We start from the raw sequence: 15,049 nt of genomic DNA on the forward strand, positions 1-15,049 counted from the left end.
ATTACCCATTAAACGTACCATCAACCTCACAACACCACACGAGATCGAGCAAACAAAACCATGAACCAAAGGGCTGACCAGGACGATCTTGGGGACCAAGATCGTCCCAACAGGATCGTCCTAAGGTCCCAAACGGCTGAACAACATAAGAGCAAAAATACGAAGGTCTAGATCGATTCCGGGACTTGTTAGAACATGAAACTAGTACATATCTACATAATAACACTAACCATTAACACTTTTAACGATTTCATGACCATCTATAACATGAACAAGGTGTGGCACATCAAGAACAAGTTTTCCCTAATTTTCAAAAATGGGTTTGTAGATTTAGCATGTTATGACCCAAATTTGTTCACAAAAAGGTTACTAAACACATTTAGACACAAACCCATTAGCTATTAACACGTTTTTCATTCAAAAATTGAACCAAATCATCAAGAACATAAACTTGAAAAAGTACACTTTTAATTTGATCAAAAACTCAAAATTTGTTGTTGTTACCTGAGATTTAATGCTAGGAATATGTTTTGATTATCACAAGGATGCTAAAAGTACAAATGGAAATCAAAAGATGATTTTTGTGTGTGTGAATGTGGCTGCAAGTATGTGTTTTAGAGAGAGAGAGGTGAGATGAAGAAGATGAAGGAATGAGTTTCTCTCACTAAGTTCTTCTATTTATAGTTTTTCCAATAATAATGATCTTAATAATTGTAGGGACTATTTGTGAATATTTTAGGGCTAGAACTTTCATAAATACGATCGTTTACGACTCGAAATCTAGTATTTTATCATAATAAATTATGAACTCGTCTTAGAGTTCAAGGTTTAAGATAAAATTGACCTTCATGTGAGCACATATCTTAAGTCTAAAGCACGTCTAGAACTTAGATAAAATTTGTGGATTTTATTTACTACATTTCTAAGACGGTTGTTACATTCTCCCCTACTTAAAGGAATTTCGTCCCGAAATTCTGATTACACTTCATGTTTCATGTTTCGATTGCACACCAAGTTTACATGCATTAAGTTGCATGTTAAGTTTCAAGTATGTAATCACACACAAATAACAAGTAGCATGCTTCACATTGAGTTTCAAGTATCATATTGCATAGCAAGTGTCAAGTGTTAAGTTAGGAGCTAAGCTCTTAGGTTTTCTCACTAGTTTGAGGTATCGGGTTAAGCGAAAAGGTGTGGATACTTAAGCTTCATTTGATCTTCTCGTTCCCAAGTGAATTCTGGGCCTCTATGGGAGTTCCAACGAACTTTCACAATGGTATACTTATGTCTCTTGAGCTTTTTGACTTCTCGTTCCAATATTTCGACGGGTTCTTCTTTGAAGCTTAGATTACTATATACTCGTATCTCGTTCAAAGGAACATATGTCGTTTCATCGGCTAGACACTTCTTAAGGTTCGATACATGGAAAACATCGTGTATGTTACTCAACTCTTGAGGAAGTTTCAAACGGTAAGCTACTGCACCAATGCGTTCTACAATCTCAAACGGTCCAACATATCTTGGGGCTAGTTTCCCCCTCTTAATGAATCTGACTACGCCCTTCCAAGGCGAAACTTTAAGCATCACCCGATCACCAACCTGAAACTCTAAAGGTTTCCTTCGGTTGTCTGCATATTTCTTTTGTCTTTCTCTTGCTTTCAGAAGATTCTCCTTGATTTGAGCAACTCTTTTGGTAGTTTCGAGAATGATTTCTGGACCTATTAGGTGCATGTCTCCGACTTCGTGCCATGCAAGCGGGGATCGACATTTTCTCCCATACAAAACCTCAAAAGGCGGACACCCAATACTTGCATGATAACTGTTGTTATATGAGAATTCGACTAGTGGGAGGTGAGTATCCCAACTTCCTCCAAAGTCTATGACACAGGCTCTTAGCATGTCTTCTAGTGTCTGAATCATTCTCTCACTCTGTCCATCTGTCTGCGGATGGTAGGCTGTGCTCACATCGATTCGCGTTCCCAAGGCTCGTTGCAACGATTTCCAAAATCCTGAGGTAAATCGACTATCCCTATCACTAATGATCGATACTGGAACGCCGTGTTTAGATACAATCTCCTTAAGATACAGACGTGCATACTGCTCCATTGAGTAATCCTCACGTATGGGTATGAAATGCGCTGACTTGGTCAGCTGATCTACCACCACCCAAATTACGTCCTTACCACTACTTGTTCTTGGTAACTTCGTAACAAAATCCATAGTGATCTTTTCCCACTTCCAACTGGGAAGCTCTGGTTGTGTTAGTAGTCCTCCTGGTTTCTTATGTTCTGCCTTAACCTTCAAACACGTTAGGCAGTTGCTCACATAGACCGCCACATCGTTCTTCATTCCTGGCCACCAAAATAGATCTCGTAAGTCTTGATACATCTTATCTATCCCTGGGTGAATAGAATATCTTGCTTTGTTTGCTTCTACTTGTGCCCCAATCACTCTATCCTTCAGACTATTGTGCACGGTAATGCTCAAAGCTCTAATTCGTCTTGGTCTAACTCTCTCCTTCCTACTCAAGGCGTCTGCTACTACATTTGCCTTCCCGGGATGATATCGACTCTCACAATCGTAGTCGCTAAACAACTCTAGCCATCGTCTCTAGCGCATATTAAGATCTTTCTACGTGAAGATATGCTGAAGGCTCTTATGATCTGTGTATATCACACTCTTAGTCCCGTACAGATAGTGTCTCCAACATTTGAGTGCAAAAACGATAGCTCCCAACTCCAAATCGTGTGTCGTGTAATTCTTCTCATGAATCTTCAGTTGGCGAGAGGCATATGCAATAACCTTGCCTCGTTGCATCAGCACACATCCTAAGCCTTGACCCGACGCGTCGCAATAAACAATAAAATCTTCGGTTCCTTCTGGAAGACTTAAGACCGGTGCATTACATAACTTCTCTTTCAAGATTCTGAAAGCTTCTTCTTGTTTCTCTCCCCAATCGAAACTCTTATCCTTGTGTGTCAACAATGTAAGTGGTTGTGCGATCCTTTAGAAGTTCTCGATAAATCGGCGGTAGTAGCCTGCTAAACCAAGAAACCGTCTGATCTCAGTCGGCATCTCTGGCCTTCTCCAATTCTCTACTGCCTCCATCTTGCTGGGATCAACCTTTATTCCATCCTTGTCAACTACATGACCCAAAAACTTCACCTCTTCTAACCAAAATTCAAATTTCGAGAATTTTCCGTACAACTTTTCAGCTTTCAGAAGTTCTAAAGCTTCCCTCAGATGACCTTCATGCTCTTTCTTAGTCTTCGAGTAGATAAGGATATCGTCAATGAAAACTATGATGGACCGATCTAAATAGGGTTTGCATACGCGATTCATCAGGTCCATGAAAACGGCAGGCGCATTCGTCAATCCAAATGGCATCACTAAGAACTCAAAGTGTCCATATCTCGTGCTAAATGCTGTCTTTGGCACGTCTTCTTCTCGAACTCTTAATTGATGGTAACCTGAACGAAGATCGATCTTAGAGAAGTACTTGGCACCTTGCAGTTGATCAAATAAATCATCAATGCGCGGTAAAGGATATCGATTCTTAACGGTTAACTTATTTAGCTCACGATAATCGATGCACATGCGAAAAGATCCGTCTTTCTTCTTAACAAATAGTACCGGTGCACCCCATGGTGAAGAACTTGGTTGAATGAAACCCTTGTCTTGTAGCTCTTGTAACTGTGTCGTGAGTTCTTGCATATTAGAACGAGCTAAACGGTATGGTGCCTTTGCTACTGGTGTTGCATTAGGTAAGAGATCGATTCGGAATTTAACTTGTCGAGACGGAGGCAATCCCTGAACATCATCAGGAAATACATCGGGAAAATCACGGACTATTGGGATATCGGCCAGTTTGATTACTTCGGTTGCCGTGCTCATTAGGATTCGTTTGTGTGACTCGGGTCTTTCACCTTGGATTTCTAGTACGTCTCCCCAGTTAAGGGAATTCTAAGGATTTTTGCGCGACATAAAATCGTTGCATCTACCATGGATAACCAATCTATCCCCACTATTACATCAAAACTACCCATTTCAAATGGGACTAAGTCTATGTAGTATGAATGAGTATCGAGTGTTAGCACACATTTAGGCACAATTTGGTCAAGTTTAGAGATTTCCACCACTAGCTACCTCTATTTCATAACATGCATGTGTACGAATGGGTTTCACGTTAATAGTGCACACAAAGTTAGTGGAGATAAAGCTGTAGTCGGCACCCGAATCGAATAACACAGTAGCTAGATGATTGTTTAAGAGAAATGTATCCGTGACAACGTTCAGATCGTTAGCGGCTTCCACAGCATTCAAAGCAAAGACTCGGCCCCTGGCCTGCTGGGCTTGGTTAGCTCTTGGGATTTGGTAATGCAATCTGTAGAAGATTCTGATTGGCTGCGGCTGGGGCGGGTCGCCTAACAATTCTTGGGCAAGCATTGCAGTAGTGCTCAGTGCTACCACACTCATAACAAGCTCTTGGATTAAATGGAGGATTTGTAATGTTTCTTGGTGCGACATTCAGTGGTGCTGCGGGGATTCTGGCTGCTCTGCAATCTCTAGACAAGTGCCCAAATTTCTGACAGTTCTGACAAAATCGACATGGCACTGTTGTTGGATGATGATAAGTACAAGTAGCACACTGAGGAGAATGGCCAACATACGCCCTCTGTCCTGACTCAATTACTGCAAACACCTTTCCAACTCTGACTCTCTTGTCAGCTCTGAATTCCCTTCTTTTACTGGGTTCACCAAAGTCCCTCTTCTTCTCTCCAGATTTAGTCAGTGTTCCAGCTCTAACCAGGTCATCAGTCATAGCACTGGTCCTTCGAATGGCCTCTTCAATCGAGTAAGGAGGAATGCCAGTCATAGTGTTACGAATCTGAGGAATGAGGCCATAGATGTATCTCTTAATCAACTTAGACTCGGAAGTCACCAAATGAGGTACCAATCAAGCCAACTCTTGAAACTTGCTGGTATACTCTGCATGACCAGATCCCACCATGGTGTGGTGCCAAAACTCTTGTTCAATCTTCTGCATCTCATTCAGTGGACAAAAGTGGTTCTTCATCATCTCCTTAAACTGGTCCCATGGTGTTTCCAAGGTAGCAGTTCTTCCACGGGCTCCTAGCAAAGTATTCCACCATGACAGTGCATCATCGGTGAAGGAACCTCCAGTGAATCTTACTCTCTGATGGGATGGACATTCACTTATGTCCATGACTGCTTCCAATTTCTCTAACCACTTCATAAATACCCCTGCCCCTCCTTTTCCATTATAATCTGGTGGACCACACTTCTTGAACTCAGTATAACTACCACCTCTTCTCTCCACAGCATACTCATCATTCCTGGGAAACCATCTGGGTCCAGGGCCCACATAAACACCATCCCCAACAAACTCCACTTCGGGGTCAAAATTCTCTGGTTCTTGATTCACTTGTTGCGGTGCAACTCTTACTGGTTCAGCTTCAACTTCAGGTGCTCTTCGGTTCTGATTCAAAACAACACCCATTGCGGCAGTCACTTTTTCGATAATAGTAGGCATTGAAGCCGCCAACTGTTCAGCGATGATAGTGGCCAAATTAAGGTTTTCAACATGCCCCAAGCCATCACCACGGCCACCACGACCCCTACCACGGCCTCTCCCTTGCTGACCTCCACGACCACCTCTTGAATTGCCACGACCACCTCCAGGGTTACCACGACCAACTCCCTCAGCTTGAGCCTCGACATTCGGGTTTGCTCTTGCGCGCACCATTTTCCTATATTAGGAAAATACAGGATCAGTGTTAAAATGAGGAAATAGTCGTTCGTGACGTCATTTACGCACTCTCAAACACACTCGTGTTACTTTTCTAGAATCCTATACATTTATACTTCCATTATCGCATGTAACTCAAGAAATCAAGTATTACGTCTGAAGGTGAGCATTATCATCAATATCAATCATGCAGTACAAAGTAACATTACAATAAGATATTCAATTCATGAAGGATAGTTCGCAAGATGAATAATATAACCATTTCAACTTAAATTTAATTTTTAAATCCAATTAACTTTTGACAGCCAAAATGCGGTCCGGATCTAACACCTACATTCGTTGCACTAGCGGTGTATGTATACAGGGTGTACCAGCGGCTAACCCTCCACACCCCTAGTACATCTAATGCAAGGTCGGTTCACGGTACTGATATGCTCCCTAGGTATTGGCAAAGGTATGTATACAGGGTGTACCAGCGGCTAACCCTACACCCGACCAACACCCATTGAGCATCCCAAGATTGCTACCACACTCCAACCATCTTAGGCACGATCCATGTTGCCATCAAGTCCATAGAAAATTTACCACACGCGAAAAGTTGATCAGGCTTTTCTGTGATGATATATCGTCATACTTCCTTGCTAACAGCACGTCATTTCGCTAACTTATTATCATTATTTAAGTTTAACACATCTCATAGTTCGAATACCAATAGCATGAATGTACGTGGCAAGGTAGCATGGTTCTAAGGTCTGCGCATGTATGAATATAATAGCATGGATATCGCAAATATAGATAAAATTCATAGAGGTTGAATGCACACATAATTCCTATCATGCATGCTACGTGCGGTTCCTAAGTTATAGTCTAGGAAAATCCACCTAATTCACTATAACCACGGCTCTGATACCAATCTGTAACACCCCGACAGCGGCGGAAAACTTGGGATGTAAGATAAAGCACACGCGCACATGGATGTTACATAGGAAATCTAAATGAGTGCATACATTAAGCATAAGTAGTCAATTTCATAACCAAACAAGCATAATAGTAGTCATCACACACAAGTTAAAACAAGTATTCAAATAGAGATGAGATAAGTTCCCACGCACGGGAAAAGGTTAGGCATATTGCCATCAAGCATAAACAAGAGCATGCAAACTTCAAAACCTAGCCTGCAGTCTGCTAAAAGTCTCATGCTACCAATCCTAGCCACGATTTGCTTGATTACCTGAAAGGAATACTTAAACATGTCAACACAAAGGTTGGTGAGTTCGTAGGTTTGAGTACATAGATAATTTGTATAAATGTGTTTTATGCCGTCAATAGAATTTGAGAAATAAGTAGTATAATGTGGCTAGAGACCAACTTTGCACATAAATATGTGTTTGTGTATAATCGTGCACTTATGGTACCTGGCTAGCATAAATCAATCGTGCACACACAGTCATCAACATGACGGCAAGTATATATATCAATCGAGCACTCACAGTCATCAATATGACCGGCTAATATGTATCAATCGAGCACTCACAGTCAACTACATGACTGGCTAATATGTATCAATCGAGCACTCACAGTCATCCACATGACTGGCTAATATGTATCAGTGGTCCTTTCACCCCAAAACAAAAATAATAGAAATAGGGGCTACGAAGACTCATAATGGTCCGGTACAACGTACTTTACAAGAACAGATATAAGTAGGATATATCTATTTGAATCCAAGTATGTCTTGATGTCAACCTAATCAAAAGTCATTGAGCATAGATGAATACATGTATTAGTTCTTGTGATTACTTATTCACTGAGTTGTCCTTGATGAACTGATGATTTGGTCCTTTGAAAATTCTTTGAACATCTTGACTCAAAAGTGTTTTAAATGCACTTTAAATACATGAACTGGACTCGAAATGAACGTCTTTGAACTCACACCTAAATACTTATCGTGTTAATGAGTTGAACATGACTTTAGTAATGAACTTTAGCCTTAGAACTTAATTTAGTTGTTCAAAGAATTCGTACTTTAATGATCGAGATAGAACATATCCTTAATGTACTCTATTAGCGTTTGCACTATAATCGTTGTTCTAGATCGATTCATGAATTAGTTTTGATGTTAATGTTTAGCCTTGAATGTGATTAATCATATGATAATGATGTTATGGATTGATTTGGTGATCGAATACATGTTTAGATTGATTTATGTTTAAGTATATGAAGTTATAGAATAAGTTCATGTTATTTTATGTTTGCACAAAATCGTCCTAGGGTTTGGGATTCAAGACCGTCCCTCTGGCCAGGCAAGATCGTCCCATTGTACAATGCTCAGGATCGTCCCATCCTCCCCTGCAGATCGTCCTAGCTGCTAGCTCAAGGTCATCCTAGTTACTTGCTCAAGGTCGTCTCATGTGTATCATGGGTTCAAGATCGTTTTAAGGCTTATGAAGTCAAGATCGTCCAAGCCTCTAACTAGCCAAGATCGTCCTAGTTTCCAAGTATGAGGACAAGTGTACAAAATCGTTTTAAAAGCAAGTGTTTGAGCTAAACCAATCCAAAGGATCGATTACCCATTAAACGTACCATCAACCTCACAACACCACACGAGATCGAGCAAACAAAACCATGAACCAAAGGGCTGACCAGGACGATCTTGGGGACCAAGATCGTCCCATCAGGATCGTCCTAAGGTCCCAAACGGTTGAACAACATAAGAGCAAAAATACGAAGGCATAGGTTGATTCCGGGACTTGTTAAAACATGAAACTAGTACATATATACATAATAACACTAACCATTAACACTTTTAACGATTTCATGACCATCTATAACATGAAAAAAGGTGTGGCACATCAAGAACAAGTTTTCCCTAATTTTCAAAAATGTTATTAAACACATTTAGACACAAACCCATTAGTTATTAACACGTTTTTCATTCAAAAATTGGACCAAATCATCAAGAACATAAACTTGAAAAAGTACACTTTGAATATGATCAAAAACTCAAAATTTGTTGTTGTTACCTGAGATTTGATGCTAGGAATATGTTTTGATTATCACAAGGATGCTAAAAGTACAAATGATTTTGGTTTAGCAACCCAAAATCAAAAGATGATTTTTGTGTGTGTGAATGTGGCTACAAGTGTGTGTTTTAGAGAGAGAGGGGTGAGATGAAGAAGATGAAGGAATGAGTTTCTCTTACTAAGTTCTTCTATTTATAGTTTTTTCAATAATAATGATCTTAATAAATGTAGGGACTATTTATGAATATTTTAGGGCTAGAACTTTCATAAATACGATCGTTTACGACTGGAAATCTAGTATTTTATCATAATAAATTATGAACTCGTCTTATAATTCAAGGTTTAAGATCAAATTGACCTTCATGTGAGCACATATCTTAAGTTTAAAGCACGTCTAGAACTTAGATAAAATTTGTGGATTTTATTTACTACATTTCTAAGACGGTTGTTACACTATTTGAGAAGCCTATATCACCGGAGGCTACACTTTGAATTTCGGGACGAAATTCCGTCTAACGGGTAAATACTGTGGCATCCGTTAAATTTTCACTTTATTAATTTAACCTAATTATATGCAATTAGGGTTTGATTATATTAATTAGGGCATTTTAGGCTAAGATAGGGCATGATTAAGTGTATTAGTATGTAATAAGTTTTCTTATTTGGTTGTGTGATTAATCGAACTACTAATGAACTACCTTAACAAGTTTAAAAACCTTGATGATGATCAACTAGAAAATAAAAAGTTCAAATCTCCCGAAAATTCGTAAAACACCTATTTTTCGCATAAGCTTTTCTCGTATGAACTTAAGACTTGGGGAAACATAATTCCTAGTATTTCTACACTCGATTATGACTTTTAATCCATAAAATAACACACTCGAAAAATCGGAAAATCTAAATAATTATAGTGAATAGTAAGGAGGTTTAAAAGCTAGTTAACTTACTAGATATTTATTTACCATAAGAATTGACCACATCACCTCCTTTCTTTTACCACCACCATTTTTCTACCACATCACCACCCTAGTAGAAAGTTGATGAATCACCTCCCCTAGCCCTCAAAACCCACGGCCACACCACCATCATTTTTACCATTCATTTTCCAAATCTTTTTACTATAAATAGCAAGCATCCCTTTTCATTCCAATTTGCTAATTCACAACATCAAACTTCTTCTTCTTAAATCCCTATCATTCCAAGATCCATACTTGTTCAAGTTCAAGCATATCTCTCACAACCTTTTATCATCCCAAGCTTTCGATTCAACCAAAGTTGTCTTGATTTCGTTGGTTTCGAAGTTGTAAACACGAAGTTGTTATCGGGAATTCTTACAAGATCATCAAAAAGTCTAGTTATAATGGCCAATTGGAGTTAGGATTTATTCATTTTCTTCAAGTAAACAAGTCCAAGCTATATTCAATTTTCTCAAGATCTTCTTCGGAGCTCATTCCTAGATCGTTACTTTGATCATAGAATTTTTAATTCTCCGAACTTGTAAGTGTTTTCATAAAACCTTACTATACTTTTCTCTTTGATTTTAGAATTATATTTTATCTATTAAAATGCTTGTCAACTTATTTATACTCATTTTAATACATACTTGCATTTAAATACGTTGAATATGTCTTTTATACACATAACAAATTGTTGGTACTTTTATAGAATTGAAGTACATGATACTTACACTTATATAAATCTCCTTATGTAATTCCAATGAAGTATAAATGAATATTTATATAATCGCTATTCACCATCTGTGAATTATTTTCGTCTTCTTGAATTGTCGGATTTATGGATAGAATATATCCTTGATAGCCTTTTTACCATACTATATTTCTAAACGTGATTGCCATTGACCTTGGGCATCTTTGGGGTATAACAACGGAGCGGATTGTAGTTCGCAAACGGTTTGCTTTCGCATTCTAAACGCAACTTGGTTCACCGTTGGGATACTACATGACCCACGTCAACCCTAACACAACTTGAAATATAATATTGGTTTTTCTTGCCATTTAAGGTATCTCTTCATCCTATGATTAATACATTTTGTATTAATTATAGTCCTACTATTTAAAGTATCTCTTCGTTATATGTATATAAATATATACACACTCGTATTCGTCTTCGAATATATTTAATATCAATTCAAAGAAACACTTTCAAATGTTTTCTTATTCTCATTCATATCTAAAGCTAATTGATAGCTTAAATTTGTATTTTTAACAAAAACTTATGAAAGATTTTTATAAAGATAAAATGAGAAATCATTTATAAATATTTTAAAAATAAAGATTTTTTAGAGAACCCAAAGTTTCTTACGTTGACAAGCGTATTGATAAATAACATTATAAATAAATTAAGTTTAAACCAAGACTATAAATCAAATCATATTTCTATTAGGATAAATTGCTCATTCATCATCATCGTCATCCTCAACCTTTTTACGTTACTAATCAATCACCGATCTAAGGTGAGTTTCATGGATCGCTATTTACTATTTTTGGGACTGAGAATACACAACTGTTTTGTTTTAATGGTCACAATTGCTTAAAATGATCCATGCTTATATTTTTATTACAATGCTCTGGCTCGAAATCCCCTATATGGAACTTGGACCGATTAAAATTTACAACGCGAATGCGAATATTATAAATAGTACTACTGGGTTGACACCCCTATCCAGGTTAGTCGCACTAACACTTGCAATGGATAATTAATATTCGAAATATATCGTGATTGTGTTGAGCATTTTAGCATCACAAGAGGGGTATTATTTTTATATATACGTGAATCGTATGATGTTAAGGTATTCGGTTTCCAAGGTATAAGCATGTGATAAATATTATTGGTTTGAATAACCATGTTATCTTGATATTCGCAATGCATGCGATATCTTTATTAAATCTTGTGATCCAAAGGTAAATTCTTATTATAAAGACTATGAACTCAACAACTTTATGTTGACATAATTTAAAGAGTTAAGTACTTTTTTCGTCCCTGTGGTTTGTCGTTTTATCACTTTTCGTCCTCGCCGTTAAATTTTGGCTAAAATCATCCCCGTGGTTTGCATTTCGTCCTTGATCCATTAACCCAGGGGCATTTATGTCTTTTCATCCATCTTAAGTGCAAAATTTGTCCTTATGGTTTATCGTTTTTGCATTTTTCATCCTTATCTTTAACAAACCTCCAAACAAGAATTTAATCAAAAATCAAAACAAAATCAAATCAAAAACCTATATATACATACATATGAAGATGTAATTTAACACCAGCGGTACGACTAATTTAATTTAATTTATAAAAATGTTATAAAATTTACTATAATTTAACTCAATTGTCAAAATATAATTACTATTCACTCAAAAAATGCAAAAATACCAAATAGGTACTTTGTTATAAAGTATAAGTTTTAAAGTTAAAAAATTAAAAAAATATAATATTAAAATATTGCAAAAAAATTCTTAAAAAAATTCAAAAAAATAAAAAATGAGAACACCGGAACGGTATTACCGAAAAATATCAAAAATGCCAGACATAGTTGTACCGGAGTACCACCCCCATACCGGTATTGCCGGTAACACCGACCGGTATATACCTGTATTTAAAATATATATATGTATATATAAGTTTTTGTTTTGTTTGGATAAGTTGTTACCATTATTTTTTTTATTTTTTTTTTTAACGGAGAGGATGAAAAATGCAAAAATGAGAAACCATAGGGACGATTTTTGCACTTAAATGGGTGAAAAGATGAAAATGCCCCTCACGTGACTTGCATGTGAGGGGGTTAACGGCAAAGTTATAACGGCAGGGACGAAATGCAAACCACGGGGATGATTTTAGCCAAAAGTTAACGGCGAGGATGAAAAGTGATAAAATGATAAACCATAGGGACGAAAAAAGTACTTAACTCTAATTTAAATGTGTATTCTCAGGTACTTGAGCTATTTGATGCATATACGTGATGCATACTTTTAGAGTCACGACATATATTAGGAGAAAACATTTCGAGATGTCTTTAGTTTTTAAAGAATCTCATTTGTACTTGTTGTATGCTCATTTCCATCTTTTGTAAGAACAAATGGTCATTATTAATGAAACTTTCTAAGACGTCTCATTATAGAGGTCGTTTATTATAATTTGTGTTGTGATTTCCTTTATTGTTCACTCCTTCCGTTTCTGCAAAATAAAATATTTTGGGGGTGTGACAGATTGGTATCAGAACCACAGGTTATAGTGAACTAGGTTGCATTAGTGGGCTTAATATATATGAATTATTAAGTTGCATTAATAAACTTAGTCTATAACAGTTTTGTGACAATGTGCTCATACATGCTTAGAATATACATTTTCATGCCTTAGTTCACAAAAGCCTTAGTTCAATCATGCCTTAGTATTTTTGTAAATACATAAATGGCTGATAATCACTATGATTCAAACTCTGATGATAGCATCAACCAAGTAGTCCCTTATTTGGATATCAGTTCAGATAGTGACAATGAAATGGAAAACCCTCAAGATGAAACTAGTGATCTAGAACAACCCCTAGATGATGATGAATCACCTCCCGACTCACCAACTGTGATTGACCCTTGTGTTAATCCCGATGATCAAACTGAAGTCCCTTCAATTCTGGAAAAATGGAGAGGAACTATGGGATGGCCTGAATACAACAGAGCGCCATTCGAGCCAAGGGATTTTCCCATCACTCGTGAGCCACCTCAGCATGTTGTGCCCATTCTTGTGGCAAAAGTCCATGAATTAGAAGCCAAAAATTGCCACGACCAAATATGAAATGGAATGCCTAGAAAACTGACACAATGCTGCCATACAAAAGGATGGAGGTATGAGGGAAATTTTCACTAACTTCACTGGAGAGTACAATGACAACATGCATGTCCTAGATGAACTACAAGGAAATCATGAAAAGTTGCTCAAGGATCTCAACAAAGAGAGGAATATCGATGTTAGGAAAAAGAAAAAGATGTCTACCAAAATCAAGACTTTGCAAAAGAAGATAGATAATCTCAAAACCGAGTTGCCCTCCACATCTGGAACCAAGAAAAAGAAATCCCACTCTAAGAAAAGATCTTGAAGAATGAACAAGTTATTAGAAGCCTATTTATAGTAGGAAATATATAAAAGATGATGAAGTAGAATCCCCTATTAGGAAAAATATATATATATATATATATATTAGGATAACGTAATTTAAGTTCAAGAGTAGGCTAACTCTTCGGAAAGATACGGTTCTCTAAATTTTGATGTACTAGAGAACTCGTATATGTTAGATCAATGTACTATGTAAACTTTTCCAAGTATAATGCATGAGTACTTGGTTATACAAATGTGTTATATACTTGCAAGTCTTTGCTTTATTTTAAGAATTCTATTATTTTGGAATTTACTTGGTTAAGTATTATTTAAGTTACGATTTTAGTATATTTCTAACAAACTTACTAACTTGAAACATTTTCTTTATCTAAGAAAATGGCGCCTCCTAAGAACGCGACTCTACTAAGAAGATCATCCCGAGCTAACCCCGATCCAACAAAAAGAAAGTCGGAACCTGCTAAGAAAAAGAAACCTGAACCAGCCAAGAAAGTAACTCAACCTAAGCCGGCTAAGAAAACAAAACCAATTGTTCAGCCGAAGAGTTCTAGTGATGAAGAGGAAGAAGAAATCATCCCCATGACACAAAGTGAAATCGACAAACTAGTCGCCGAACAAATTAAAGACATCATAGCGGCTAAAGCAAGTAAAAACTCTGGAAAGAAAGAAACTGCTAGTCAGACGAAAGGAAAGGGCTTGGTTGCAAGTAAGACTAGTCAACAAGTAGGAGGAAATTCTAATAGGGTCGGTCTATACAAGGATTTCCTGAATTGCAAACCAACTTTCTTCCACGGTACTGAAGGGGCAGTAGGCCTATTACAATGGTTCGAGAAGACTGAGTTAGTTTTTCGATTAAGTGAGACTCCTGATGGAAATCGAGTCAAGTATGCCACTGGTACTCTTCTGAGTGGTGCTCTTACTTGGTGGAATGCATATGCTGTTGATGTAGAAATTGATAATGCTAATGCAACTCCTTGGGACGAAGTTAAGGAAATGATGAGGGAAGAATATTGTCCGAGGAATGAGATTCAAAAGTTAGAAATGGAGTTTTGGAGTTTGACGGTGAAAGGAAACAACATTGCTGCCTATACTAGGCGTTTTCATGAATTGTCGGTATTATGCCCTACAATGGTTAAGCCAT

Source organism: Erigeron canadensis, chromosome 4 (genome assembly GCF_010389155.1).
Source record: "Erigeron canadensis isolate Cc75 chromosome 4, C_canadensis_v1, whole genome shotgun sequence".
Lineage (NCBI taxonomy): Eukaryota > Viridiplantae > Streptophyta > Magnoliopsida > Asterales > Asteraceae > Erigeron > Erigeron canadensis.